Consider the following 27,577-nt stretch of genomic DNA (forward strand, 5'->3'; position numbering starts at 1 on the left):
TGGATAGGATCGCTAGGCCGTAGGCTTCAATTTTTGTTGGCAAAAAAGTAACAGTAGGTACTATAGTCTGTATCTTTTGGTATTTAAGAATAAAAAAAACAACCGAATTGATAACCTCCTCCTTTTAGATTTGGAAGTCGGTTAAAAAAAAAGTAAACAAAATCTACCCTCAAATGGCTTCTTAAGCTAGTTGAGGTTAGATGAAAACATTACATGATCAAATAATGTAGGTTAAAGTCAGGTCGTTCAGTGACAGATCCAGGCGGTTTAGTATTTCGTTGGTTAATCAATAAATGTTATAACTACCCGAAAATGTACAAATCATTTGTTTACTTTTATTTAAGTACATAAAGATACAGAGTATATGTAATGTTTTTTTTAGAGATATACGGTTCGGACGAATACGGCGAATTATGAAGGCATTATTTATTATTAATGTGAGTGTTAGGCCCTATCTTCATACATCGCAGCGGGGTGCGCAGGGGGGGGAGAGTGGACTGTAGAAATTCTCGTAGGCGGCAGAGGATGGAGCAATAAAACAACGCAGCTGGCTTCTTCAGATGCAGGAGGGTCGAGGTTGGAGAGGTTTCTTCTTTTCCTTTTAGTTGTTTCCTAGTCGGCTGCTGGCTCTGGACTGACGCTGAGCGGGGCGACGTACCGGCTTTTATTACTGCCTATTTTATGTACCTCGTCCCCCGCTACCCGCGTGGCGCGCATGCGCGGATCGAGAGAGATCGGCGCATGCGCGCAGACTTCCTATCTCTTTCTAATAAGATACCTCTCTTTCTAATATGATACCTCTCTTTTCCTCGGCCCTCATGCTTTCTTTATTTAAATATTTATTAATTTACAAGTTTTATTTCTTATGCTATTCTACCTAACTTATTTTTCTAATTAGACTTTTTTCCTAATTAGCCTATTATCACATTCTTATTTGAAAGGCGCAAAGTGTGTGTCGCCGCCGGCGACCCACACTTTGCCCCTCCCGTTATGCAGAGTTACGTAATGAAACACAATAGGAGGATATTTTATTATTCACAAACTTTGGCTTATCTAAATTATATCTTAATTATTTTATTATCTAGTTACATCTTATTAATCTAAACGCGCGTCGTGTACATTTCTCCCGCCGTCGCTTCGCGAACCTACTGGTAGCACGACGATCTTCTTTGTCGGCCTCCTCAGCACGTGTCCCTTGCTCGTAGAGACGTCCACGACTCGAACCACGCCATCCTTGCCCGGGTACGTCTGCGTCACTATCCCCCGTGGCCATGTGTTACGGGGGAGGTTGGAGTCGCAGATGATGACGACGTCTCCGACGGCCGGGGCGACTCCTCCGTCGTAGGGCTCCCGCCGGTGTTGGAGTAGCGGCGCGTACTCGCGAACCCAGCGCTGCCAGAAGGTGTCGGCGAGCTGCTGGGCGCGCTTCCAGTGTTGTCGCGCGTTGGTGTCGCTCTCCTCGAAGGTGCCGGGTGCAGGTGAGTAGCAGTCCGGCCCCAGCAGGATCATGTTCGGGGTCAAGGCCGGCGGGTCCTCTGGATTCACGGCCACGTAGGTCAGCGGTCTTGAGTTGACGGTTGCCTCCGCCTCCGCCAGTAGGGTCTGCAGGGTCTCGTCGCTCGGGTACTTCTCGTGCAGCGTAGCCTTCATTGCTTCTTTGACGGTGCGCACCATACGTTCCCACACGCCCGCCATGAATGGGGCGGCGGGGGGAAGGAAACGCCAATTGATGCGGCGTGCGTGGGCGGCGTCTCTCATTGCTTCCGCCAGCTCTCGGTGTGCACCTCTGAAGGCAGTCCCGTTGTCACTCCACAGTTCGGTAGGGCACCCGCGCCGAGCGATAAAGCGGCGCAGTGCGTTGATGGCGGAGTCGGTGCTCAGTGAGGCAACCATCTCCAGGTGTACGGCCCTCGACGTCATACAGGTGAACAGTGCGACGTACCTTTTCTCTCTATGACGGCCCACTGTAACTTCTTGCGGCCCGTAGTAGTCCAGACCCGTGTATGTGAAGGGCCTAACGTGATGTGCTAGGCGCGCCGCTGGCAGGTCACCCGTAGATGGCGCCGCGGGCTTGGCGCGACGCAGGCGACACTTTGGGCACTGGGCGATCACTTGTTTCACTGTCGGTCTTATTTTCACTATATGCACACGCTGTCGCAGATCGTTAACCACTATTTCGGTGCCGCCGTGATGTAACTGTTCGTGAACGTGAGAAACATATAACTTTGTATAGTGATGTTTCCCGTGTAGCACTATAGGTCGCACTGTCTCTTCTTGTAAGTCGCCGGCCGCTATTCTGCCCCGCAGACGTATAATGTGATCGCCGTCCATATAGACACTCAGCTTGGCCAGTCGGTCGTCCTTGTCTGGCGCGCGGCCGCTTGCTATGCGCCCTCTCTCTTTTTCGTAGCTATCTTCTTGTGAGGCGCGTACTAGTAGTTTCTCGGCGGCACTTAGGTATTTGGCTTCTAACACTAAGTACTTCTTATCTTCTTGTGGCGGCGTAGCGGCGATCTTGACAGGTGTGCGTGTGTGAGTGGCACGCTTGTTCCAGGCGCTGTCTTGTGTCTCGTTTGCGCGCGTTCGTTTGCGCCTGGCCGCCGCGATAAGTTGTGTCGCGGGCCGGGCGGGGTCACGGGGTCGAGGGCGCACGAGGTCGATGAACTGTAGCACACGTGCGGTCGCACGTAGTAGTCGCGTCCACTTTGAGAAGCGCTCGAACTTAGGTATGGCCGCGTGTTTATTTTCAGGCACGGCGGCTGTCGCAGCACACGTCTCTTTTTCTTCACCGGTCACGGGAACTTCGACTTTATTCTCACGGGGCCAAGTCGATTCTTCATTGTACAGGAATGACGGGCCAACGAACCATCTGTGGCTCGTATCGAAGTCAGCTGGTGTGGCGCGGGTCGCGTCGTCGGCTACGTTGTGTGCTGTCGGTACCCATCTCCACTCGTTTTTCTTAGTGTGATCTTCTATCTCGGCGAGTCTGTGGGCCACGAACGTCTTGAATGTACGGGGCTCGGCGCGTATCCATGCTAGCGCCGTGCGAGAGTCGCTCCAGTATATTTTTGAAGCGATCTCGAAGTCGTGCTCTTCTATCACTGTTCTTGCTAGCCGTACGCCTAGGACGGCCGCCTGCAGCTCCAGTCTAGGTATGGAGATAGGCTTCCTAGGTGTGACGCGACTCTTGGCGGCGGCCAGGGCTATTTTGACTGACCCGTCGGCTCGCGTCATCCTCCAGTACACGGCGGCGGCGTATGCTTCTTCACTAGCGTCGACGAAAGTGTGTAGCTCGCGCACGGCGGCAGGCGTTGCGTCGTAGCATCTAGGTATTTTTAGGGTACCTAGGTCTCGCAGTTGTTGTAGCCACTCGCTCCAGCGCTCCCGCAGATTTTCGGGTATAGCTTCGTCCCAGCTCGTGTTATGTTGCCACGTGTCTTGCATTATTCGCTTGGCCGGCGTAGTGATAGGTGAAATCAGGCCGAGCGGGTCAAATATTGACATTATGATGCTTAGGGCTTCTCTCTTCGTCGGAGGCCGGAGGTCATTGACCACCTCGGGCTGAGCTCTTCTAGTGTTGAGGCGAAACCGGATGCTATCTTCGTTTGTGTCCCACAGCAGGCCGAGCGTTTTTTCTATCTCGCTCCCGCCGATAGGGACAGTGTTTCCCTCTCGCTCTTCGCTGCCGACGACGTCTCTTATTGCTTCATATTCGTTCGTAGCCCACCCACGCAGCTGAAACTTGGCTTGTTGGTGTACATGATCGACGTCTCTTGTCACTTGTCTTGCCTCTTCTATTGTGTTGAAGCTCTGGAGATAGTCGTCCATGTAGTGGTTGCGCTCTATTGCTCGCGCAGCCTCCGGGTACTGTGTCGCGTGCTCTCGTGCGTTTCTATTTTTGATGTATAGAGCGGTGCACGGCGATGACGACGCGCCGAATATAACTGAAGTCATGCGGTATTCTTCTGGCTCTCCCTCGCGGCGATCGCCCCTCCATAGGAAGCGAAGTGCGTCCCTGTCCTCTTCGCGTATCTTGATCTGCATGAACATCTCTTTCAGATCAGCTGAGACCGCGATGCTGTGTTGACGAAACTTCATGATGACGCCGGGTAGTGATTGCAGGAAATCTGGACCCGTGTGCAGCATGTCGTTGAGGCTGCGGCCGTGTGAGGTGGCCGCAGCATCATGGACCAGTCTTATCTTCGGCTTCTCTGGGTTGCAGACGGCGTAGTGAGGTAGGTACCACGTCCTGCCGCTTGGTGGCGTGGCCGCGCGCTCGGCGTAGCTTGAGGTGAGTAGATTGTTGACGCGCTCGGTGTATTGTTGTTTCAGGTTTGCGTCTCGATCCAGCTTCCTCTCGAGCGTGTGTAGCCGCTTCAGTGCGTCGTTGCGATTGTTGGGTATTCTTTCTTCTTGGTTGCGCCACAGTAGCCCCGTCTCGAACCTGCCGTCGGGTAAGCGGCGGCTCTTTTCTTCTAATATGCGAAGCGCTTGTTGTTCGGGATCGCTGCTCGGTCGCCTCGGCTCGATTGATAGGGACTCGAGAGCGAAATATTTCTTCATTGTTTCTTCTATGTTTTCGTTCGACTTGGCCCGCGTGAGGTGCGCACAGCAGTACGCGATCGGCTCCGCTCTAGTGGTGCGGCAGCCGTGAAGTACCCATCCTAGTAGGGTTCTTGAAGCGACGAGTTGATCGCGCCGTCCTTTTCTTATTTCCCGCGACACGATTAGCTCCCAGTTGTCTTGACCGATGAGTATTTGTGGGGTTGCGCCTTGGTAGGTTAACTTGTGCTTGAGTCCTCTGAGATGTGTGCAGCCATCTATCTCGCTCGCACCTATGGATTGTGTGGTGAAGCCCAGACTGCCGACGGTGTGCGCGTTTGGTATGCGCTGCTCCTGCCCGCCGTACTTGTTGCGTATGTAGACCTCGACCCTCCTGCTCTGATTGTGCTCCATCTCTTTCCCGCCTATGCCCTGCACCCACATTGGTTCGGTGGGGCCGTTGAGCCCGAGTGTGTCCGCCAGCGCCGAGTCGATAATTGTCACGGTGCTGCCTTCATCTAGTAGAGCGAAAGTGTCTGCTTCCGCCCGCGGGCCGCGTAGTGTGACTGGTACTATCTTCAGGTAGGCGCGTCTTGTTTGTGCTGTCGCGCAGGCGATCTGGTTCACTGCCGAGGCCACGACTTCTTCTGGCTTGCGTGGTGAGGGTGGCTCGGCAGCGGCTGCAGCGGCGGCCGCGGGTGGCGACTTCTCGTGGTGTAGTAGGCGATGATGTTTCATGGGGCAGCCCTGCTGGCCACAAGGCTTGGCGCGGCAGGCGAAGCGTCGATGCTTGCTGACGAGGCATCGGTAGCAAATGTTGTTCTTCTTGGCCACTTCCCAGCGCTCGTTCGTGTCGATCTTCATAAACTGCGGGCACGACGGCAATTGGTGCGTAGCGTGCTCACATAACGGGCACGCCGGCTTCTCTTCTTTTGGCTTCTTATTGATTTCGACTGCGGCGGCGTAGGTTCGCTCGGGCTTCTTTCTTGCACTTCTTACTTCTTTATGTTCCGTTGTATTTTCAGGCGGAGCGTAAGGCGTGCACTTGTCGGCTTCATTATTCAAAAAGTCGGCAATCTTCTTAAGTTCGGGCGTCTCTTCTCTTGTAGCTGCGTAGTCGTACCACTTGTTGCGAATTATCGGCGATAACTTGTCAACTATCGACCGCAGTAACTCGGGGTTGTAGAGATACTGCGGCTTCTTCAATATCTCGATAGTCGTCACTGTGTTAGCGATCCGGCTGGCGAATATGCACAGGTCACGTGGGTTGTCGGTGAGGCGCGGCAGTCCCTTTAGCTTCTCCAGTTCGTTGACAAGTAGTGCGTCTGGCCTTCCGTATCTTCTTTCTAGTGCTTTGATGACGTCTTCTGGATGCGGCTGGCTGATGAGGAGGGCGCTGACGGCCTCCCAGGCGACACCTTTTAGACTTCTTCTTATACGGGCGACGTTTTCACTTGCGGAGAAACTGGGCGCGGACTCGTTGTACGCGGCCTTAAATTGTAGCCACTCGGTACACAGGCCACTAAACGTCGGCAGGTCAGGTATGTACTTCTTGTAAGACTTGCTGGCTTGAATGGCTTCTGTGAGGGCGGCGGTTAGCGACGACACGTCCATCGCACGAGCATCTTCGTATGTTTCCGGTCGCGCGCGTCGTCTAGTAGTGCGCGCGGCGGGCTCTTGCGTTTCTTCTATATGGGCGGCCTCTTCTAATGTTGTCGCTCGTTCGGGTCGGCGATTGAACCAGTCAGCGATGCGCTGTGGAGCGAGGTCCTCTTCCTCTTCTGACTCCTCTCTTGATGACGCCAGGTCTATTCTTTCTTGACGTATTCTCGCTAGCTCGGTTTCCGCTTGCACGCGCTTCAGTTCTAGCTCGGCTAACCTCTCCTTGGCCTCCAACTCCGCGAGGAGTCTCTTGCTGGAGGCCTTGGATCGGTGTGACCGAGCGGGCTTCGTCGGCGGTCTCGGTGGCGGCATCAGTTCGACGGGGTTGCGCTCGACGATCGTGGCGGCGAGGCTGGCCGCAGGTGTGGCCTTAATGCCCGACGTGTCAGCGGGGTGGACGGCGTTGCTCGGCCCGGGTAGGTCCTCTGGTGTGGGACGCGTCTTCCTGATGGCGCCCGTACCCGACGATGCAGCTGTGTCCAACGTCTTCGCTGAGTCCGACGTTGCGCCTGTGCCCGACGTAGTGCCTGTGCCCGACGTAGTGCCGGTGCCCGACGTAGTGCCGGTGCCCGACGTGGTGCCGGTACCCGACGTGGTGCCGGTGCCTGACGTGGTGCCGGTTTCCTCGGAGCTCGGAGATTTTGCGGTATTTTCTGACGACTCTTCATCTTCCTTGTTGTGGTTGTTTCTTGTTACTACCATCTTGCTGTGTTCTTGCTTCAGAGATCCGGCTTCGACGAGGACCAAACAATGTGAGTGTTAGGCCCTATCTTCATACATCGCAGCGGGGTGCGCAGGGGGGGGAGAGTGGACTGTAGAAATTCTCGTAGGCGGCAGAGGATGGAGCAATAAAACAACGCAGCTGGCTTCTTCAGATGCAGGAGGGTCGAGGTTGGAGAGGTTTCTTCTTTTCCTTTTAGTTGTTTCCTAGTCGGCTGCTGGCTCTGGACTGACGCTGAGCGGGGCGACGTACCGGCTTTTATTACTGCCTATTTTATGTACCTCGTCCCCCGCTACCCGCGTGGCGCGCATGCGCGGATCGAGAGAGATCGGCGCATGCGCGCAGACTTCCTATCTCTTTCTAATAAGATACCTCTCTTTCTAATATGATACCTCTCTTTTCCTCGGCCCTCATGCTTTCTTTATTTAAATATTTATTAATTTACAAGTTTTATTTCTTATGCTATTCTACCTAACTTATTTTTCTAATTAGACTTTTTTCCTAATTAGCCTATTATCACATTCTTATTTGAAAGGCGCAAAGTGTGTGTCGCCGCCGGCGACCCACACTTTGCCCCTCCCGTTATGCAGAGTTACGTAATGAAACACAATAGGAGGATATTTTATTATTCACAAACTTTGGCTTATCTAAATTATATCTTAATTATTTTATTATCTAGTTACATCTTATTAATCTAAACGCGCGTCGTGTACAATTAATTATCTATTATTCTCTTTATTTATTTCTCATCTTAAGTTAGGTTATTTTATAATATGAATATAAAAATAAAATATAAAAACACTTACAAAACATTAAAAATTAATATAAACACATTATAAAAAACCTAACCTAGGGTGCCGCCAGCAGCGGGGCAGGGCCCAAGCTACCGGTGGTCAGGGCCGCAGAGAGAGGAACCGGCGGACTATCCGCGCCGTGTCCAAGATCACCGCCTTCTGCATCTGACCCTTGATCCAACCACCTAGCGAGAGTCTCTCAAGATGTTGGTCGAGACTCTTCGCTATTAGACCGTTCACTGAAATGACTATCGGGACAATGATCGTCGAATCAACATCCCACATGGCGGTTATCTCGTGAGCCAAGTCTAGGTACTTACTGGACTTGTCCTTCTCGGCTTTCACGAGATTCTCATCATGGGGGATGGTGATGTCAACGAGCACGGCCCGACGTTGCGATCGATCTATTATCACGATGTCAGGCTTATTGGCTACAATAGTCCTGTCAGTGATGATAGATCGATCCCAATAGAGCGTGGCACGACCATTCTCGAGAACAGGCGCAGGTAAGTACTTGTAGTACGGTACTTCGCGGTCCGCAAGGCCGTATAGAAGAGCAAGTTGCTGGTGAATAATCCTGGCTACGAGATTATGTCTGTGCAAGTACTCGCCGTTAGCAAGATGAGAACAACCGGAAATGATATGCCTGAGTGACTCTCCGGGACGGCGGCATGCCCGACAAATGTCGACCGTACCGTCCTTCAGGATATATTTCCGATAGTTGTTCGTCATCATCACTTCGTCCGCAATTGCACAGGCAAAACCCTCGGTTTCTCCGAAGAGGTCCCCGAATCGTAACCAGTTCACCGACGCGAGCAGGTCCACGTCGGGTCCCGTGAGGGCCTTGTAGAACCGCCCGTGTAGCACCTTACTCTCCCATGCCGCCTTGCGATCCGCAGTACTTAGTACCACAGGTTTGCGCCAGTTCTCGTTTGCCAAGGAGAGCGGCGTTAGGTTCCTGTCTACTGCCACCACATCACGATGCATCCCACACTCGTTGTTAAGGAAATAATTCCTGAGATTGTACACCTCGCGGTTGTGGAGATCCTTGGCATTTAGGAAGCCTCGGCCTCCACACTTCCGTGGGATGTACAATCTCATAACTGACGAGCGTGGGTGTAGCATGCGATGTGTGGTGAGCAGTGATCGGACCCTCCGATCCAGGGCGTCCAGCTCGGTCTGAGTCCACCTTAGTATGCCAAAGGAGTATGTGAGTAGGGGCATTACCCAGGCGTTGAAGGCGCGCACTTTGTTGCCTCCTGACAAAAGACTGTTAAGGACTTTTGTAAGCCGACTGAAAAAGCGCTCCTTTACCGACCGTCTAATACCCTCGCCCTCAATACCCAACGACTGTGACATACCAAGGTATTTATAGGTTTCTGATTCAGCGGGCTTAGCAAGGTTATATCATATTGCGCGTGGAATCTACTGTCGTCTTTTAACGATAGTCGTATTTTTATCGTTTTGCTGAACATGGTTACGGGTTACGATAAGAATACCACGTCGATATCGTATAAAGTTATCCACTATCATTCGTAAGTGACCACGATTGTCTATGCCTAGAGTTTATGAAAAATCCATTTAATGCCTGGCTTTATTAAAATGTCGGACGTGTGTCGGACGATGTTTGAAAACGAATAGTTAGTTTTATTACTACACTTCCAAATTGAAAAATGTTTAAATGAGTGACAGCTTTATACAAATTGACTTACATTATAACATGCACGGATAATCGTGTTTTCTCAACTGACAATTCACTTGACATTGACAAGCATCGCGTACGCGCATGATTCAGTGAATTTAGTGAAAATACAAACCAAGTCGAAGAAAAATACTGATTTGCTGTGTAAACTAAAGGAAATGCCACCCAAAATGTAAGTTTCTCTAATTTATTTATAGAAAAAGTTATAGTTCGTTTGATCATTAACTGGTTTTGTCATGAATATGTTTAATTTCAGTCGATGCTTCGGCGCACAAGAAAATGCTAGCCAAATATATAACTCAGCATCCCCTGTTCGCCTACACCTACAGGGAGATTCATGAGCCTCTCGGAACCCAGAGATACAAAATGCAATGCTGCACAGTGCACACAAGTTCTAAGATCTAGAAGAAAGGATTGAAGATGTAAGTACACCTTTCTTAAACTAAAATCATGAAAAGTTTCTGGTGCCTTTTAATATTATTGACACTTAATATCTATTTCTTCTCATTCTATCTATTATGTTCTACTAAGTGACAAAAGTTTGTTAAAAACCTGTTCTATCACTACTATAATTGCAGGAAGTTGATTTGGCAACAAGGATGTGTAAAAGTTACACTACAACAGTACCTATGCATAAGTACATTTATTCACACTGCATAAAAAGTGCTTAAGGGTTCTAACAAATATTAAAATCTTTGAAACCCGTAGACCTCACTTTAAAAACTTATATATTTTTTTACTCTGTTTGTATATTCTAGAAGCTGGTTTTGTAGCAAGAATAAAAGTTTATTGAAAAAGAAAAAGACACACTTTATGCCATAAATCTAAGACATAAAGATAAAATATTATTAATAAGTATTTAGTTTTTATGCCCGTTCCGGATGTCCCGCTCACTTAAACTTTAAGTCCTTCCTCTTCATAACCGTTTTATGTATGATTGTTTTGCCGTTCAGGCAACCTATCTATGGAATGCACTCCCTCTACCTGTAAGACAAGCCCCAAGAAAATTTGTTTTTTGAGTAGTCATGCTCGGTAGTTATCTGCTAAATGTCTCGTCTAGTGTCTATCATCCCATATACATATTAGTACATTTATTTTTATAACATATATGTATGTTTATGTTAGTATGTATATCTAAGATATACCTACTGCATTTGCTTTTTGATTGGTTTTTGCACCAACCTTTAGTGTTTATATGTGACGTCCCACGGGTAAAGGTACCTTATGGCGGTTGGCGCTTACGCTATTAACTATTAACGCCGCTCCAATATTATTGCGGCGCTATGCGACGTAAGCGCCAGCCGCCATAAGGTACCTTTTGCCGTGGAACGTCACATATTTGTTTCTATGGTTGACTAGTAGGTGATAGATAATGCCTTTTGGCATTAAGTTCGCCATTTTTACGTAATTCTATATTTTTGTGCAATAAAGTTTATAAATTAAATAAATAAAGTAGCCATACCCACAAGTAACTTACAAATTCCCTGCAAGAGTTAGGCCGGCGCCCCACTGCTGCCCACGCTATGTACACGACCCACGTTCCTATACAAAATTTTGTGGGCTTGCCCACGGTTTGTATTAAAACGTGGGCCGTGGATGTAGCGTGCGCAGCAGTGGGGCGCCGGCCTTATTCAATACAAATAAATTGTATTAGTACCTATTCTACTAAGATTATAAAAAATATAATACCTACTCGTACAATATTCTTACTTATAACATGTAGGTAATATAGGAATACTAGGAACAGTTATGTTAGCACTAAAGCTGGCCATATACATTTGACAGCTAAGTTTGACCCACTTCCCGATTTCCGATTGAGCTGAAATTTTGCATACATAACAATATGTAAATCGGATGACAATTGCAATATTATGATGACATGGAGCTGATCTGATGATGGAGACATGAGGTGGCCATGGGAACACTGTGATAAAACAACGCAAACTAATTGTGCTTGGTGTTGTTAGAATGGACTCATGGAGTATTAGTTGCCTGTTGAAAGAAAAGTACAGTCAGCGATAAAAGCTTGTACCAAAAATTATATTTTTGCCAAAAACTTATTTATATTGTTAGGGCTTGGGAGTAGAAGCTGGTTTCTTTACTGCTGGCAGCTGGAATATTTTTTTTGTGTTTGGTAAAGTGGTCTATTGTACCTATACCTGACTATGGGAATGATTTTAGCAGCCTATGTATGTGTGTGGGTATGTTTGTGTCGTATATTACCCTAGCATAGAATATCTGAGATACATTTTGATAAATAAGGTGTTGGTTGGTTTGTTTTTATGACGCAAGTGGTACAGAACTACACTTGATACATAATACAACTTTAATAACGGATAAATAATTACTAGAACAAAATTCAATTTATTTTCAATCGATAATTTGGACAACTGTAACAAAAAAATCCCCCTGGCTTAAAAACGAGAGCTTTCTAAAAGTGACATTAATTTCACATAATTTGCCAATGAACCGCTGTAAGTACTAGCCTGCGCCTGACCTCATCTAATATAATTTGTTTCTGTTTCAGTCATAACATATTGGAGGCTTGAAAGTGCACATACCCATAGATTGGACGTTAAGCTCAACGAGACCATGCGATGCATCTCAGGCACTATCCGATCTACAACCGCCACTGGCTGCCGGCATTGAGTCACATTGCCCCTCCTCACATCCGACGACTCAAGGCGTTGAAGAGGGAGGCTGAGAATATCACGAATAACCCCACAATGCCTGTCCACGAGGAATTCTGCCGCCCGACTGCCCGCCGACCCTGTGCTACAGCTGGGAGCCTGAGCAGCTTTAATATTTCGGATAGGTGGATAGCGGAATGGTCAGCTTCGGCAGCTCGGAGTTGCTGTATATCTGACCCAACTAAAAAACCAAAAGGGTTTGACCTTCCTCGGAAAATCTGGTGCCGCCTGAGAACCGGACATGGCCGCTGCAATTCAGCCACACAAATGGAGGTAGACGGCTTTCCCACTTTGCGAATGCAGAATGCAGACCACTTAGCATATCTTCCAACGCTGCCTACTCCACTCCTCCTCCACTCCTGGGCCTGTTGAGGACCTGAAGACCGTGACACCTGACTTGGTTGCTTGGCTTGGCAACCTCAAGGCTACACTCTGAATGCCCTCATCAGTTTATGATATGAAATGAAATCACTTTATTGGAGCATTCCACGAGCTGTCCCGTACAAACGCATTTTATTTCCTGTGTTGCGACTTTTTTTTTCGCCATTTAAAGCAAGCGATTAATTTTCCGTGCATGTTTGTCCATTTGTCATAGAAAAGGAAACTCTTATACCTGCAAATCTCCAGAAAATCTGCATTTCTACGGGACAAACGGTAGACAATTGCATGGAATGCTCCATTGCCAAAACATGATAAGTTGATGGTAGAAAAAATATTAGGAATACAAACCATATACCTACATATAAATTCTATGATAAGTATGTACTAAGTTATTCTAGGTTAAGTACTAACTTATTGTCTACTCTATACATAGGTAATTACACTTAGCAAGACATGTTGGCCGTGGGTACCAAGTTCAGCATGTGCTAGACTGGCGTCCAGCGCTGGTTTTCAGTTTGGCCCCTTTTTGTTGGAGGTCTGAGAGGAATGTTGATCTTTTCTGCGCCGTTAAGCATTCTATTTATATTGGAAACGAAACTTATAGATGAGCAGTTATGAAATAGCAATACTACAATAATATGGATATCAAATAAAAGCTAGTGAGAAGACCATTCCAAAAATATATATATGTGTCATACCTATCCACAAATAAAACAACAAACAACCTTTTCAGTTCATTAGTATTATCATTAAGCGTTTTACAACGTAAGTTAGGCCGTCGAATCAGACAGAATGGTAAGGGCCCCCGCTCAGTGGCGAAACTGAGGCAGCAGGGAAACTTTTGTCAGTCGTATTTACCACCACTGTGAAGTGTGAAATGCGGATGGTAATCTGGCCCACAGCGCAAAAGAGAAAGACGATCTTTTAGGAACTCTTTTTGCATCGAACTCGACCTTGAAAGACGACGGTAGCGCCCTACCGCCCACCATCCCGTAGTGTGAATACTCTATGCCAGAAACTTCTATCAAGCAGAGGGATATTCGGCGGGAGTTGCTATGCTTTCGTTTTATAAGGCGAGCGGGCCAAGTGCTTCAGAGTTGTGTCCAGTGTTAGCGCGTCTTACGTTAGGGGTCTCCTGTCGAAGTTACCATCTTATGGACTGTCCAATAGACTACCTATTATGCAAGTGGATCGCTAGCCCTTTGTCCGGCAGGCGCATATGAGCCGTAGTTGACGGAACCTGCTTCAATAGCTGCTGCTGCATATCTGTGACATGTTGTCTATCGACGACATTCATCGATATGTGGACTACTGAGGCTTCCTATACACTATACAGGATGGCTAAAAAATAACTACATTCCCGTTGCCAGGGAGGTTTTGGGATTATACTGAGTAACTTTTGCTACGGGACCAACCTCGAAATCGCGAAAAAAATAGTTTACCCTCCCATAGAAATTGGACCAGCCAAAATGTATGAAACAGCCAAATTTTTTTTCGCGACTTAGGGGTTGGTCCCATTTCGTTTCGGAGAGGGGGGGGGAGGCGCAAATTTGGTGCCTGCCCCGGGCGCCATATGACGTTCCTGGTACAAAAGCTGTTCATACTTCATAGTAATCCAGCGATAAAGCTGCTGGCATGATGGGCACTTTCACACCGGGTACGGCAGCCAATGATTTGTTTGTACACCTACATTTAATGTGTAAATAAACTTTGTTTAATTTTTTGGCAATAGTTGTTTTATTTACCCATTTATAATATTCTCTCTAGCACAGAGCCGAAATTGTTAACTTATCTATAGAGTTTAGTAAACAAAAAAGACTTGACAACACCACAAGTGACGAGAATTGTCATTCTTGTATCTACCTAAATGGAATTTAACATAGTTTTTAATATTCAACATTAGTTATTGGCGTATTGAGTCTGACCGCAGTTATAGTCACTAAAGTAGACTTATTAGCATAATAGAGCATTTAGGAATATTCTTATTTGACCTTTTCACCGCCAGACTCACTAGACGCGTCTTTTCATACAAACGTAGTCCACATTTTTCTCTCTGGATAATAACATTAAATATTTTGATACAATTTGTTGTATATCATATCAACATCAACTACAGCCATGCCCCTACGGTTGTTCTTTTTTTTTAATTTTTAATTATTATAAGAGTTAGAAGAATTTAAAAATTTGTATGTAATCTGTCTTCCGCTCCTAATTTTTACAATAATCAAAAATTCGAACGTAGGGGCATAGCTATATGGTTAATATACATTAAATTATGTAAAAATATTTTCCATAATGTCAATATCCAGAGAGGAAAATGAGGACTACGTTTGTATGGAGAAGCGGAAGCGGCCATCTCCCTTTCCTCTTAAGTAAGAACGTGCCTAAAATGTTTTTATTACCTATGCTTTCATTGTACTATACTGCATATGTGACGTCCCACGGTCAAAGGTACCTTATGGCGGGTATGGAGTTATGCATACCCCAGTAATCTACAATAAATAAGCTATCGATAACACAAAAGATCAACCTTCTAGGTTGCGTAGTTACAGAGATATGATTTTTTGAAAATAATGTTGTGAAATGAGCAACTTTACGATAGAGAAGTTTTAAGTTTAGCCGCCTAAAAAACTATGTTCCTGAAGTAAGTTACATAGTTGACTACAAATAATAATGCCTTATATATCTGAGATTAAAAAAATATTGCGACTTGTTCTGTAATGCAAATAGAAACTTTTGATATCGACTGATTTATGTGTATACTAACCAATCTCTTGAAAATAAAGTTTTATTTCATTTTCACGATTGATTGCAATGAGCTCTCAAGATTTAAATTTTATCTATTAGAAAACGACATTGACAGACAGTTTAAGCAAAAAACAATACCGATTTAGAGGTGAAAATGTATTTTCTGACTTTTTCATATAAAATCACAAAATTGAATATTTTTTACTTTTAATGTGACACACAATCAATTTTTCTGAGCACATATGAAAGAAATTCTGTCATTCAAATGAAATAAATCCTAAAACCCCAACTAAATACTATATTTAACCCCTTATGCCACTTTAAACTTACATAACAATAACAGTATTTGCTCCATACATTTACGAAAAGGTACCTTATGGAAATAAATCTAATAATACATCACTGCAAAATATCAATCATATTATAGTTTATCTTTTATGAATAGAAAATATTAATTTACATTAAACTGCCCCCAATTTAATTAGTTCTTCGTCATAATAATCTTAAAAAAGACCAATAATTTGTATGTAATGAAAAGGTACCTTGTGGTCAAGTTACATGATGAGGCATGATGATGATGGAACAGTTAGGATAAACTAATAATATTTTGGGGTTAAGATGGTATAAATCGTCTATTTCTTATCAATAATATATTTCGGTTGCTATTGAAGATAAGCGGCATTGAGGTTCAATGACCTCAGATATTCCATAAGGTAATGCGTCGGGTATTGGCATTTTTCAGCAAACCAATGGCTGATTTACTGCATGCGACCAAACCAAATGAAGATTATTCTAGTTAAGAAAGACTTGACGAGAGTAACTTTGGTATAATAGCAGTCTACTTGGATTTGTGATGTCGGTCTATGTACGGTTATAATATTTGCGAGGCGCCCCAACCAGAACTGAAATTATCAAATTAGTTTTGCAGAATGCTAATACAGTTCTCTACCAAACTTCTTTTCCCGTATTGACTAGTTTTTTTGGGAATTTTCAATCTTTTTTCCATAAGGTACCTTTTCTACTAAACTCTGAGACGACATTACTAGGCTTATAACTAACTTATAACAAAAATAAAAACAGGTAAACAAACGTTACGCATTAAGGTTTCAGATCACACAATAAAAAAAAATTGAGCATTTTTTCACCTCTTTACAAAACATTTAATATCTCCGAAACTAGAAACCCTCATAAGGTACCTTTTCCCGTGGAACGTCACATATGAGTCGGATTTTACATTTAGAAGCTATAATATCACAAATTTTGTACGCATAAGCACAGAATAATTAATAGTACTACCGTACAGAAAGGAAACTTCCTACAAAAACGAAGTTTGACAGCGGTTCAGGGTCGAATCATGCTGTCCCTTTCTAATATATGGCACTATCCCTTTCGGCTATTTAGGGTTGTCAAAAATCAAGTGATTATCTTATCTGTGGTCGTGCACGCAAAAGGAAGTCAAGTGGTGCCAACCCTAATAATTGCTCGGAGCAATGCTGAGCCGAGCGGAGCCGAGTTTGACCGAAGTCAGGAGTTTCGCACCCCTGGCATAAGGCTAAAATGAAAAATAAGAATAAGTGACACCTACATTGAAGCATGCCCGGGAATGGTGTTCTGTGTGAAGATTATCCGTCTTGAATGTTTACTAGTCTCTACTTGTATAGAAATATAGGTAAATTAGGTAGGTATTTGTGTGATAGTAAAACATAGTAATAGGCGAAATATGTATTTATTAAGCTTATTAAGAGCCGGTTTTGTGCATGCTTGCATGCTTAGGAAGTTTTTTAGGAGCGTCTTCTCTAATTTTTCCCTTGATCCACGAGAAGTTTTCTGGAAGAAAAAGAAGGAAATAAGTAAAAGTAGGTTCATGTGGCAGCGATGGAGTAAGTATTTTCACATGAGTGCAGTCTAGTGCACTCAAGATATATACTAAACAATCGCCAGGAATAATATCCATTAAACAAGGCAGCACATTAGAACTAGGTGCCTTAGTTAAACCTAATAAGTATTGCATTCCCAGATTATATATCCCAGAGATAACTACTTATCATACATAACTATCAAACAATGGGTAGGTACATATCTCAATGCATAATACAGCCGCACTCATACTTATTCAAAAAAGGAAAAGTTACTAAGACAGTCCTTGTGGAAAGTCACAGTTTTTTATGTCTAATACTTAATTCAGTGCTCAAAAGAACTTACCTTCTGTTTACAGCATCTACAAACTGCTCGAGGTTCAGGCTTACAGTAGTGTGGCCAATCCGGTCAGTAGTGCTCCAATGGACAAGCCATGATCTTGACTAGTCCCACGTTGGTAGTTAATTGCCATCAGCTAGCAGGTGTAACTGTTACACACCAGCAGCTGCTGCTGCTGCTGCTGGTGTAGGTGTGCTGCTGGTGTGGTGTATACTGTTAGAACCTAAAACAAATAAGTACCTAATTACAGTACCGGCCAATAATATATCACCTCCATGCTTTTACGGTATAACTTTTTTTTATATTTGTGAGTGACTTCCACAGCTTTAGGTAGTTTAGTAGTATTCCTTGTCCAGCGATGAGAAAAATTGGTCTATGTAATGATTTTTTCATAGAGGTTTTTTGTTTTAATGTATGGTCAACTTCATTATTTTTAAAGAGCTTTTTTAGTAATATGCTGAGTCTCTTATTGTAGTTCACAGTATTTCAGTATTCATAATATATTATACCTTTAAACGAGCAATTCTTGTATATTTATTTATTTATATGTATATATATTTCGGGGATATCGGAAACGGCTCCAACGATTTCGATGAAATTTGCTATATGGGGGTTTTCGGGGGCGAAAAATCAATCTAGCTAGGTCTCATCTCTGGAAAAACATGCATATTTATATAAAATGACTAGTAAAATATGAAATCTACAAACTAACCTACTACAAGTTCATACAAAAACACACAAAGGTGATATGTTATTGACCGGTACTGTAAATCTAATTTTGTCAAGTAGATTTTCCCCCTGGAGGTTAGGATATGAATGTTGAAGTAAATAGTAGCTTAAGTAACCTCTGTTAGTAGGTTAGTAGCATAAGTAAGAGATTGTACAACAGATATCTTAACATACTAACTTTTACATATAATAATGAGGCCGGTACCTAGTATTGAAGAGTTTAGTAGCATTGTCATTAAGACGTCTGTTTTACATAGAATCAATGATTTCAAATATAATAGGGTCTATGCATAGAATACATATTAACTTTATAAGAAACACTGCAATTTTATAGCTTCACCTTTGAGATGTTTTGGTAGGTAACCCATCACCGTTTTGAAGCTCGGCGTTAAATTCGGCACATAAGTAAATGCACTGCACACTCCTTACGCACTCTGTAAATATGCCGAAACTCTTCGTCCGTCATATCAAATGGGCTGCAAGTGTTTCTTAAAGCTGTTTACGATATTTTTCTTCAACAGCAGCCGCGAGTAGGAATAATAAAATTTGACTTCCCTGCGAAGAAAATATTGACAATATTATATATGTCACCGTAAAATTGTAAACACTCGTCAGTTTATAATCTCGCTAGTTTAATTATAAACTGACGGTAGGGAGATTACAAACTAACCTAACCTAACCTACGTTAGATTATAAACTAACGGGTTTACAATCTTACGGTGTCATATACAGCGGAACATTGTAACTAATAACTCTCAATATAATCATAGAAAAACTGATATTTACCTGTAATTTATACCTTAAAATATGATTATTCACTACTTTTGCTTTCACGACAAGGCTTATCGTCATCTAAGAAGCACGTAGTTAAAATTAACTAAGTTGAACTGTCAAAATGGGACAATCTGTCAAATTATCCACATCTTATCCAACGACCATGTTATGCAAATTGTCTTCTATCATCTACCGCTGTCAAATGTGGATAACTCCATATATCGTCTGCAACCATAGTATGGATGATAAAACCGACGATAACGGCCGTTTTATCCACACCTATTGCGTGATAACTACCTTGTCGTACAACCTTGCTAAGCCCGCGAGATAGATCTGAAAGACATTGTCTCAGAGAGTTGTAAATTTCTTGAATTTACAACCCTCCCCCGCTGTACATGCATAACCGCACATTTATCGACACCAAATTCCATGTTGATGGCACTACTGAAGACTTCGGTGGTTTTCAGTAGCTCCAACAAGTCTTGGCTATTTGGTGCAAATAATTTGAGGTCATCCATGTACAGGAGGTGAGAAATGACTTCACCCTCTCTCTGAAGCCGGCAACCTAGTCCCAAATCCTTCAGCAGGGTGCTGAGGGGATTCAGAGCTAGGCAGAACCACAGGGGACTCAGACTGTCGCCCTGAAAGATTCCTCGCTCAATCCTTATAAAATCCTGCGGGCCAAGGCGGTCATCCCCGCCTCCTGGTTGACGAAGGACTGTGGTCCACTGCCCCATACACGTGCTTAGGAAGGCTCTCAAAGCTGCATCAACTTTATACAACTCTAAGACCCTCCCCAACCATGAATGAGGCACCGAATCATAGGCCTTCTTGTAGTCAATCCAAGCGGCTGAGAGGGCCGCCTTGTTCCGCCGGATTTGTTGGCAGATGGTCATGTCTATGAGGAGGAGCTCTTTAGTACCACGGGACCCAACCCTACATCCATTTTGAGCGGAAGCCAGAATATTGTTTGCAACAATGTGCGCGTTGATTTTTGCTCTCAAGATGGATGTAAGGAGCTTGTATAGTGTAGGCAAGCATGTGATGGGTCTGTAGTTCTTCGCTTCCGTGGTACTACCGGACTTATAGAGCAGGAAGGTGACACCAGTTGTTAAGGAAGGTGGGAGAGAACCAAGCTCGAGGGCTTGTTGAAATTGTGCTGCCAAGCGCGAGTGCGAGCATCGGAACCACTTTAGCCAGAAGTTGTGCAATCCATCCGGCCCAGGACTTTTCCAGTTCTGGGCCGTGCGGATGGCACAACTTACGTCATCGGGGCTGATGGTGACTGCCCCCATAGGTTCGATGGACTCGCACTCACGCTCGACAACACTCATCCAACTCCCCTCGGTGTGTCCGACAGGCACCGACCAGATGCTACGCCAGAAGTCAGTCATGGCAGTAGCATCCGGCGGCTGCGTGTCGGGCGTACGAAGGTTGGTTTCCTCCCACTTTCGGTACACCTTCCTTTGGTCACTTTGAAAAAGGCGATTCTGCTGGAATCGATCCACACGCTCTCTGTAGCGGCGAATACGATTTGCCCATGCATAGACTTTCTGCTTTAGAAAGTCGATGCGCTCTGTGACATTGGCCATGTAGTCGCGGGGCCTGATATCCGTCCCCGCGAACGCCTGGTTCACAAAGCGCATTACTCGGGGGCGATTGTTGCCCCCCTTGAAGCAGATCAGCTTTGCGATGAGAGTCCTAAACGAGCTGATACGTCGCTCGATCCGCGCTTGCCATGCAGGGACACCTCCGACGATCCTAGGTGCACGTTCAGCGTCCGGAAACTTGACGCGAGTAACACGGCACGCCGCGATGGCTCCGCAGTACATGATCGAGTGCGTATCATCTAAATCTTTACTAGTCCGTAAATATGGCTCTAGTAAAGCGTTTAGGGCTCCCATTAGCGCTAGATTGCGTCTATTCATAGGCAGACGTGGTAATCGTGGCCTAGAGTTGGTTGTGGCGCGATACTGCGTAATCGCCTCTTCCAAAGTCCTCCTCAGTTGCTCATTAGCAGTCGTACTCATATTCTGACTCGCGAAGTCCCCCTCGTCGGTACAGAAATCAATCCGTGGCGCCGCCGGTGCCAGGTCGGGTGCGGGCACCGGATCCGGCGACGTGGCGGGTAGATCTCGCACCGAGGTGGAGTCCGCGCGAGCAGAGAGAGCCTCCTGGCGAAGCCGATCAAGTGTCGCGTCATCCAAGCGCTTTAGCCGCTGAATGACGCGCACCTGATCCGATAATCGCTGCTCCGACACGGTGATGGTGGGTTCAAGAGCCTGAAACAGAGGCAGTATTCTTGAACGATAGGCGGATAGCTGTGTTCCCCCCTCTGTAGCCCCATAATAGGCGCGCATGACATTCTCGTTCATGGTTCGAGTTCATCGCATGCGTCGCACTATACCACCGGCAGCGGGAGCCGTGGGCGGGGCAGGATGTCCCGCAGGCCCCAAGCGTGCCGGCAGCGGTGGCCGCCCTCGTCGCGCAGGTGGTCGTGGCGGCGGCGGCGGCGGCCCGCCCTCGTCACTGAACCCGTCTGTGTCAGGCGGCGTTGCGAACTCGTCGCCTGACGACGATGTGGACGAGGAACTGGACGGGGCGGGCGGGGGTGGTGGTCGTGCGTTGTTAGTCGACTCCGCTGCACGTCTTTGACTCCTCGTAATCATTGTTTTCATACGTTATATATACGTTTTACCGTAATATTGTGTTGACCGTTTTGTCAAACAAATGTCATGTCCGTGGCGTGTGTATAAAATTTGAGTTACACGTATTATACTCCGATATTTTATGTAATGATATTTTATTTAATTGTCTATTATTATTAATCTTAGTTAAATCCCAGGGTATCGAATAAAACATGCCAATTATTGTAATCCTTTGTATTATCTAAAAATTACAAATCTTTCATAATTTCAATCATTACAAACTAGCTTCATGTGATCAGCACGTATCCTGTCTAAAAATATCTATCAGATTTACATTTTTACAACATTCACTAACATTACGCTCCATACAAACCTGTCTTAATCTATAACGGAGATTCACTTTTAATATTATTTGATCCTTTTGTAAATTTCACCACGAAAAATACAGCTGGTCAAAAACTTTTTAGAAATAATTAAAACAGCATGATAATTTTCATAATTACTACGATTTTACGTGGTGAAATTTAAAATGAGATAATTTTTTAAAGATAATCGATTTCGTGATATAACAAAGATGTTTGAAAGACACAACAAGCTTTTTATACTCTTAAGTCCAGGGTAAGTTCTATGAAGAAAGGCACATTTGCTATCATAATTCATAAATTATGTACGAAAAAAAATGATTAAGCCAAGATCATATGGAGCACGGTTGAAAACAATTAAAAATAATGCAAATAATTTACCCGACTCTGCCACAAGTGAGGTAAATTGATGGCATTATGTTTCTCTACAAAAATATAGTGGAATTGTAAGCGGTACTAGAAGTGCTGAAGTCTAGAGATAGCTTAAAACTAAAAAGGCGTTTCCTGTCTATTTTAAAAGTCTGATTTTATGGAACTTTCGGCATTTTATTCTATGTATTATCAAAGAGAATTTGAAATAGAGAGTTACTGTCATGGTAAATTATGTAGCTACAGTAGTACATTTACTGCCATCTTTCGACAGACGATTAAAACTGTTAGAACTCCATTTGACTTTGATCATTATTCTTTCACTGATATGTATTAACGAAGGGTAGGCTGAAGGTTATGGCGCCATCGCTCGAAAAGATTGCACCATACCTTTGGCCTATAGAGTAGATGGCGTTAATATTAATATTTAATAAGTTAACATATCAGTGAAAGAATAAGGATCAAAGTCAAATGGTGTTTTAACAGTTTTATGTTTTTTCGAAAGATGGTAGTAAATTTACTGTGGCCACATAATTTACTTTGACAATCCGTCTCTATACACTCTATCCTCTTTGGTATTATATAATATGTTTATAAGAGGCTGATAGTCATAAGAAATTATACCTCTCGCGTCGGATAATGGTCCCTGTCACACTTAAAGGAACTGTCATAGGGATTATCATTCGAAGCGAGAGAGGTATAGTAGACACATCGAAAAAATATTACTTACAAAACGTGAAAGAATGCCTCGAAAACACGTGTAAAAAAATCAGTCTTAAAAAATAAACAAAAACAATTTTAATGGAAGAAACTTCTTTAAATTATTGTAAAGCGTTTCTCCGTTAAAATTTCGATTGGAAATCACCCTAAAGAACATAAGGATAATTGAAAATAGCAAGTTTAAAAAAATAAAAAAAAACCTTAAGCCAATATTCAGTTCATTGGATTTAGCTTGTAAAATACATACATAGTCCATAAATTCAAATGGTATACATTGAAATAATACACTAATCTTATAAAAAATGAACATTGCACCTATTGATATAGATATGTTTAGAAATTAAATTAAACACAATTATTTGTGAATCCATGACTTTCCCAAGTCGGAACAACTATGTTCCATAAAACCTGTCATTTCAATACATTTTATATACTGTCAATTATTTTTAGGTGACAAAATGTATTCAAATAACATGTTTATCATATGGGGACAAAGCATACCATCCTATCTCGGACCTAAAGGGTATAACCCTCCTTTTGCGTTGCCGTAGTCGGGTAAAAAGAGTAAGTATGTCATCAAGCCTTAAAGACGACTGCCTTCATGCCTCGAGTCTTGAAGGACCGAAATTAGCTTTAACTCGCAATTTGACCAGATTTTTATTTTCTTGTTAATTTATTTTTCGTTAGATTTAGATAAAATTAGGCTGGTTTGAAGAGTTTCTCATTCTAGGTGGAATGAAAAATAATCCCAGTTTAAAAAAAGGTAATTTTCCGTTGTTTTACGAAAATGCCATACCTTTTTGGTAACATGTGGTAGATTTTTTTGGGCATACGCTAAAATTGCGCTTAATATATACAGAATAGGGAACGACATATCCACAAAATTAAATCACCGACGAAAAAAATGACAAAAAAATAATAATCGACCCTTTTATGCTACCAGTGCTTGCGAAAGAGACATACCTGTAATACTTAATGTACAAATGTGGATTATAGCTAAATTAGTTAAAATATGAAAACGTTAAAGTGCAGCAGAGCAATTTCAACTAATCGAAATATCTCCCATGTTTTACATTATTTACTAGAGTCACACACAACACACACAGCACATCTTTTTCGCTATCTGGACGTATATGGCACTGTTAATAATGTAAAACAAGGAAGATATTTCGATTAGTTGAAATTATCCCGCAGTCGAAATTGGCCCGCTGCACCTTACTAGATATATTCACAGAAATTATTGCGGGCTCAACAACAACAGCCTTATTATTAAATAGAGACACTATTATCAGCAAAAATGAAAGTGTACATCGATGTGAAATATTGCTTTGATTTATGTATTGTATGGACTAAATAAGTATAGTTAAAAACTTGAAGGAATCAATACAATAGATAGAATTATGAGGGAACAGATGAACATACACATACATACATACCCACAAACATACCGGTCAAAATCATAACCCTCCTTTTGCGTTGCCGTAGTCGGGTAAAAAGTAATGTGAGTCTGCACTACTAACGCGTTTAGTTTTTTTACGATAAAAACTTTTTTTATGATTTAACGAGCAGACAAATCGACTGATGGGTTGCAAGTGCTTTGCCGGTAGCGATGTGCCGTTTTCGAAATTTTCCCGAAATTTCGCGGAATTTTTTTCTGAGAGTTTTACCCTTTCGTCGCAAAAGCGATGAATCGCTTAGTGTAGGAGATAAGACAAATACCATGGAAGCTTAAAAGCAAATACTTGGCACCATTCGTAGCAATATAAAAAATAATACTAATTGATAAGAAAACCAGGAGTAAAACAACAAAATTGCCCAAACAAGTTATTTGAGGCAAAAGGTATAAACTTAGCAAAAATAAATGTCGTTCCATTAAAAAAAAATAAGATTGTTCATAACTTATTTATGCTAATAAGAGAACGTTCTTGAGAAAATTGGAAATTTCTTCGGTAAGGAATTCTCAGAAACGAGAACGTTCTCATCCGCACATCACTATTTGCCGGTCAAGCTGGGAGTACGCTCGTTACATGGGATATGTTATATGTTACAAAATCAATGTACAACGTTCATTATAGATATACCTCGACAATAGTAAGGCAACCATTGGTAGAACTACTAGTGTGGTGATGTTAGCACAGAATGAACTAAATACTTTCCGCTCATAGCTGTTGAAATCGTTCAAATTTTAATAACAATACTACATAATCTGAGGTCTGGTCAGTACACCTGACCTTAAGAGGAAAGTCGACCCCTTCTTCATAGAATCATAGTCCCCATTATCCTCTCTGGATATTAACATTATACTTATAAAGTATTTTTACACAATTTATTGTATATACAGCTAATACAGCTACGCCCCTTCGTCTGACTTTTTATGTTTTTAAATTATTATAAGAGTTAGAAGCAAAGAAGTAAATTGCTAACTTATTTTTATAATCATAATAATTTATTTATTTCTTGAATGCGGTACAATAAAGATGTAAAAAACAATTTTTGAACAGCACATCCTGCCTGAAAAGGCATAGAAAATAGGTTTTTTTTGAAGAAAAAAAAACGATATACTAATAGTAGTGTAGCTATGAAAATAATATTAGTATTCAAATCTAATTCAACAGCTATGAGTAAAAAGTTATGAAGTTATGGAAAAAACTATCTTTACGACGCTTTGGCTGCTAGGTAACTTGGGTATTGAAGGGATGTAGGTTCTTTCTGTGCTATACATTTAGAAACAAATCTATTTGCTACACTGACGCCTCTCCGGTGTGTGAGCGAGATGCACGTATATAGTGACGTCCTACTCGCACACCATCGCATCCAATGTCAAGGCCGCCTAACCTAACTGTTGCGAACATATAAACATTACAACTCATTTTCGCTTAACTTATATAAGATTTGTATGGTGTTAAGAATTTGATTTCTATACAACTGAAGTTTTATTTATTACTCAAAAATATTGTTTTGAAAGTGTCTGGCAAGTTAATAGCGGTCACTTGAAAGTCTTGAAACCATAGACAAGCGAATACTAAGACGTGTAACGTAATCCAAAAGTAATGCAAAATATAGACGCAAATTTTACCGCTGAAGTAGAAGGCACTGCACGGCCCTGTACACCCAGCTGCAAAAGTGCATGGCCACTTTATGAATGTATTCCATTCATAATGTGTCCATGCAATTTTGCAGCTTACTGTACACCATACGGTAACTAAGTTGTGATGGCTATATTTTTCATTATTTCACGCATGCTTAGTATATCTTGTCTATGATTATTACTGGTTATTTATGCAGTTATTTTTAGTTATTAAATTAATATAATTATTTATTTTGAAGAGTGAATTACAAACCTTGCTGTAAAATATAAAATTATAAAAAAAAAAGGTTTTGAATCCACAGCGTGCTAAAAAGGCTATATTGCTAAATGCACATTAAGAGCATTATACGTGATTTAATTTCAATATTCAAATACACACTCAAAAACATGATTCCATAAAATGCTTTAGAAAAGATAGAGAAGCCGACATTCACTATTGTATATGGATTTATAGAAAAAAATAACACAATTCGGTGCCTTCTGGTGTAAGCACAGAGTTTTGAAGTATGGTCGGCTAAGACAAAAATGTGACTTCACTGCAAGCCGCTTCGCACGCACACATACAAGTTTAAGCCAATCACCGCTCGCCCTACAGGTACAAATGTGTGCGTTGCGTGAACACACGGATATTGGCGTGTTATGAAATCAAAGTTTGGTCTTAGCGTTCCTCTCTGGCTTACCAGTCTGTGGGTGTAAGTATCTTTTATATATTTTATTTCAATTATAATTTCATGTATACCTGAGACCACATTGCGAAGTTTTGAATTGTTGACGTCTTAGGCCCACTTGCACCATTCCACTAACCCGGGGTTAACCGGTTAAACCTGGGGTTGCCATGGTTACCAGTACAATTTGACACTAGTTTAACGGTTTAAAGGCGTAACCTCGGGTTAGTGTGATGGTGCTAGTGGGCCTTATTATGTTAGTACATTGCAAAAACACGCATAGACTGTTTAAATGTTTAATCAGGTGACATTTTTGCCAATAAATGGGATATGCTAATAATATCACCTTTTAAAAGCTATATCATCAATATTTGATGAATATTGTCAATGTCGTAACTAGTGTTTTGTGGCATGTAATCTTAGAGAAAATAAAGCTTGACCAGGACTATATGATCACGCGCCATGTTGCGGAATTTCACTGGAACTATTTTTTTCATACTATACTGAGAAGAACAGCTATACATTAGAAAAAACAGCGCCCTCTTGACAATGATCATATATTACTGGTCAGGATTACCTTAGTGTGATGACATTTAGATTAGAAAAGATTAATTGATTGTATAACATGTGTAATGTCAAAGACAAATTTGTGCTTCGAATATGATACTTTTTCCTATAGTCTGTATCTTTCGGTATTTAAAAAAGAGTAAACAAAATCTACCTTCAAATGGCTTCTTAAGCCAGTTGAGGGTAGATGAAAACATTACACGATCAAATAATGTAGGT

The 27,577-nt window shown here is 42.9% G+C and overlaps 1 long non-coding RNA gene across 1 annotated transcript in view; it reads left to right on the top strand.

Annotated features, from left to right (window-relative positions):
• Positions 1-27,577, top strand: part of LOC134800867 (uncharacterized) — a 367,053-nt gene that overhangs the window by 276,833 nt on the left and 62,643 nt on the right. The gene's annotated exons all lie outside the window — the stretch shown is intronic.

The sequence above is a fragment of the Cydia splendana genome, chromosome 20 (assembly GCF_910591565.1).
Source record: "Cydia splendana chromosome 20, ilCydSple1.2, whole genome shotgun sequence".
NCBI classification, from domain to species: Eukaryota; Metazoa; Arthropoda; class Insecta; order Lepidoptera; family Tortricidae; genus Cydia; species Cydia splendana.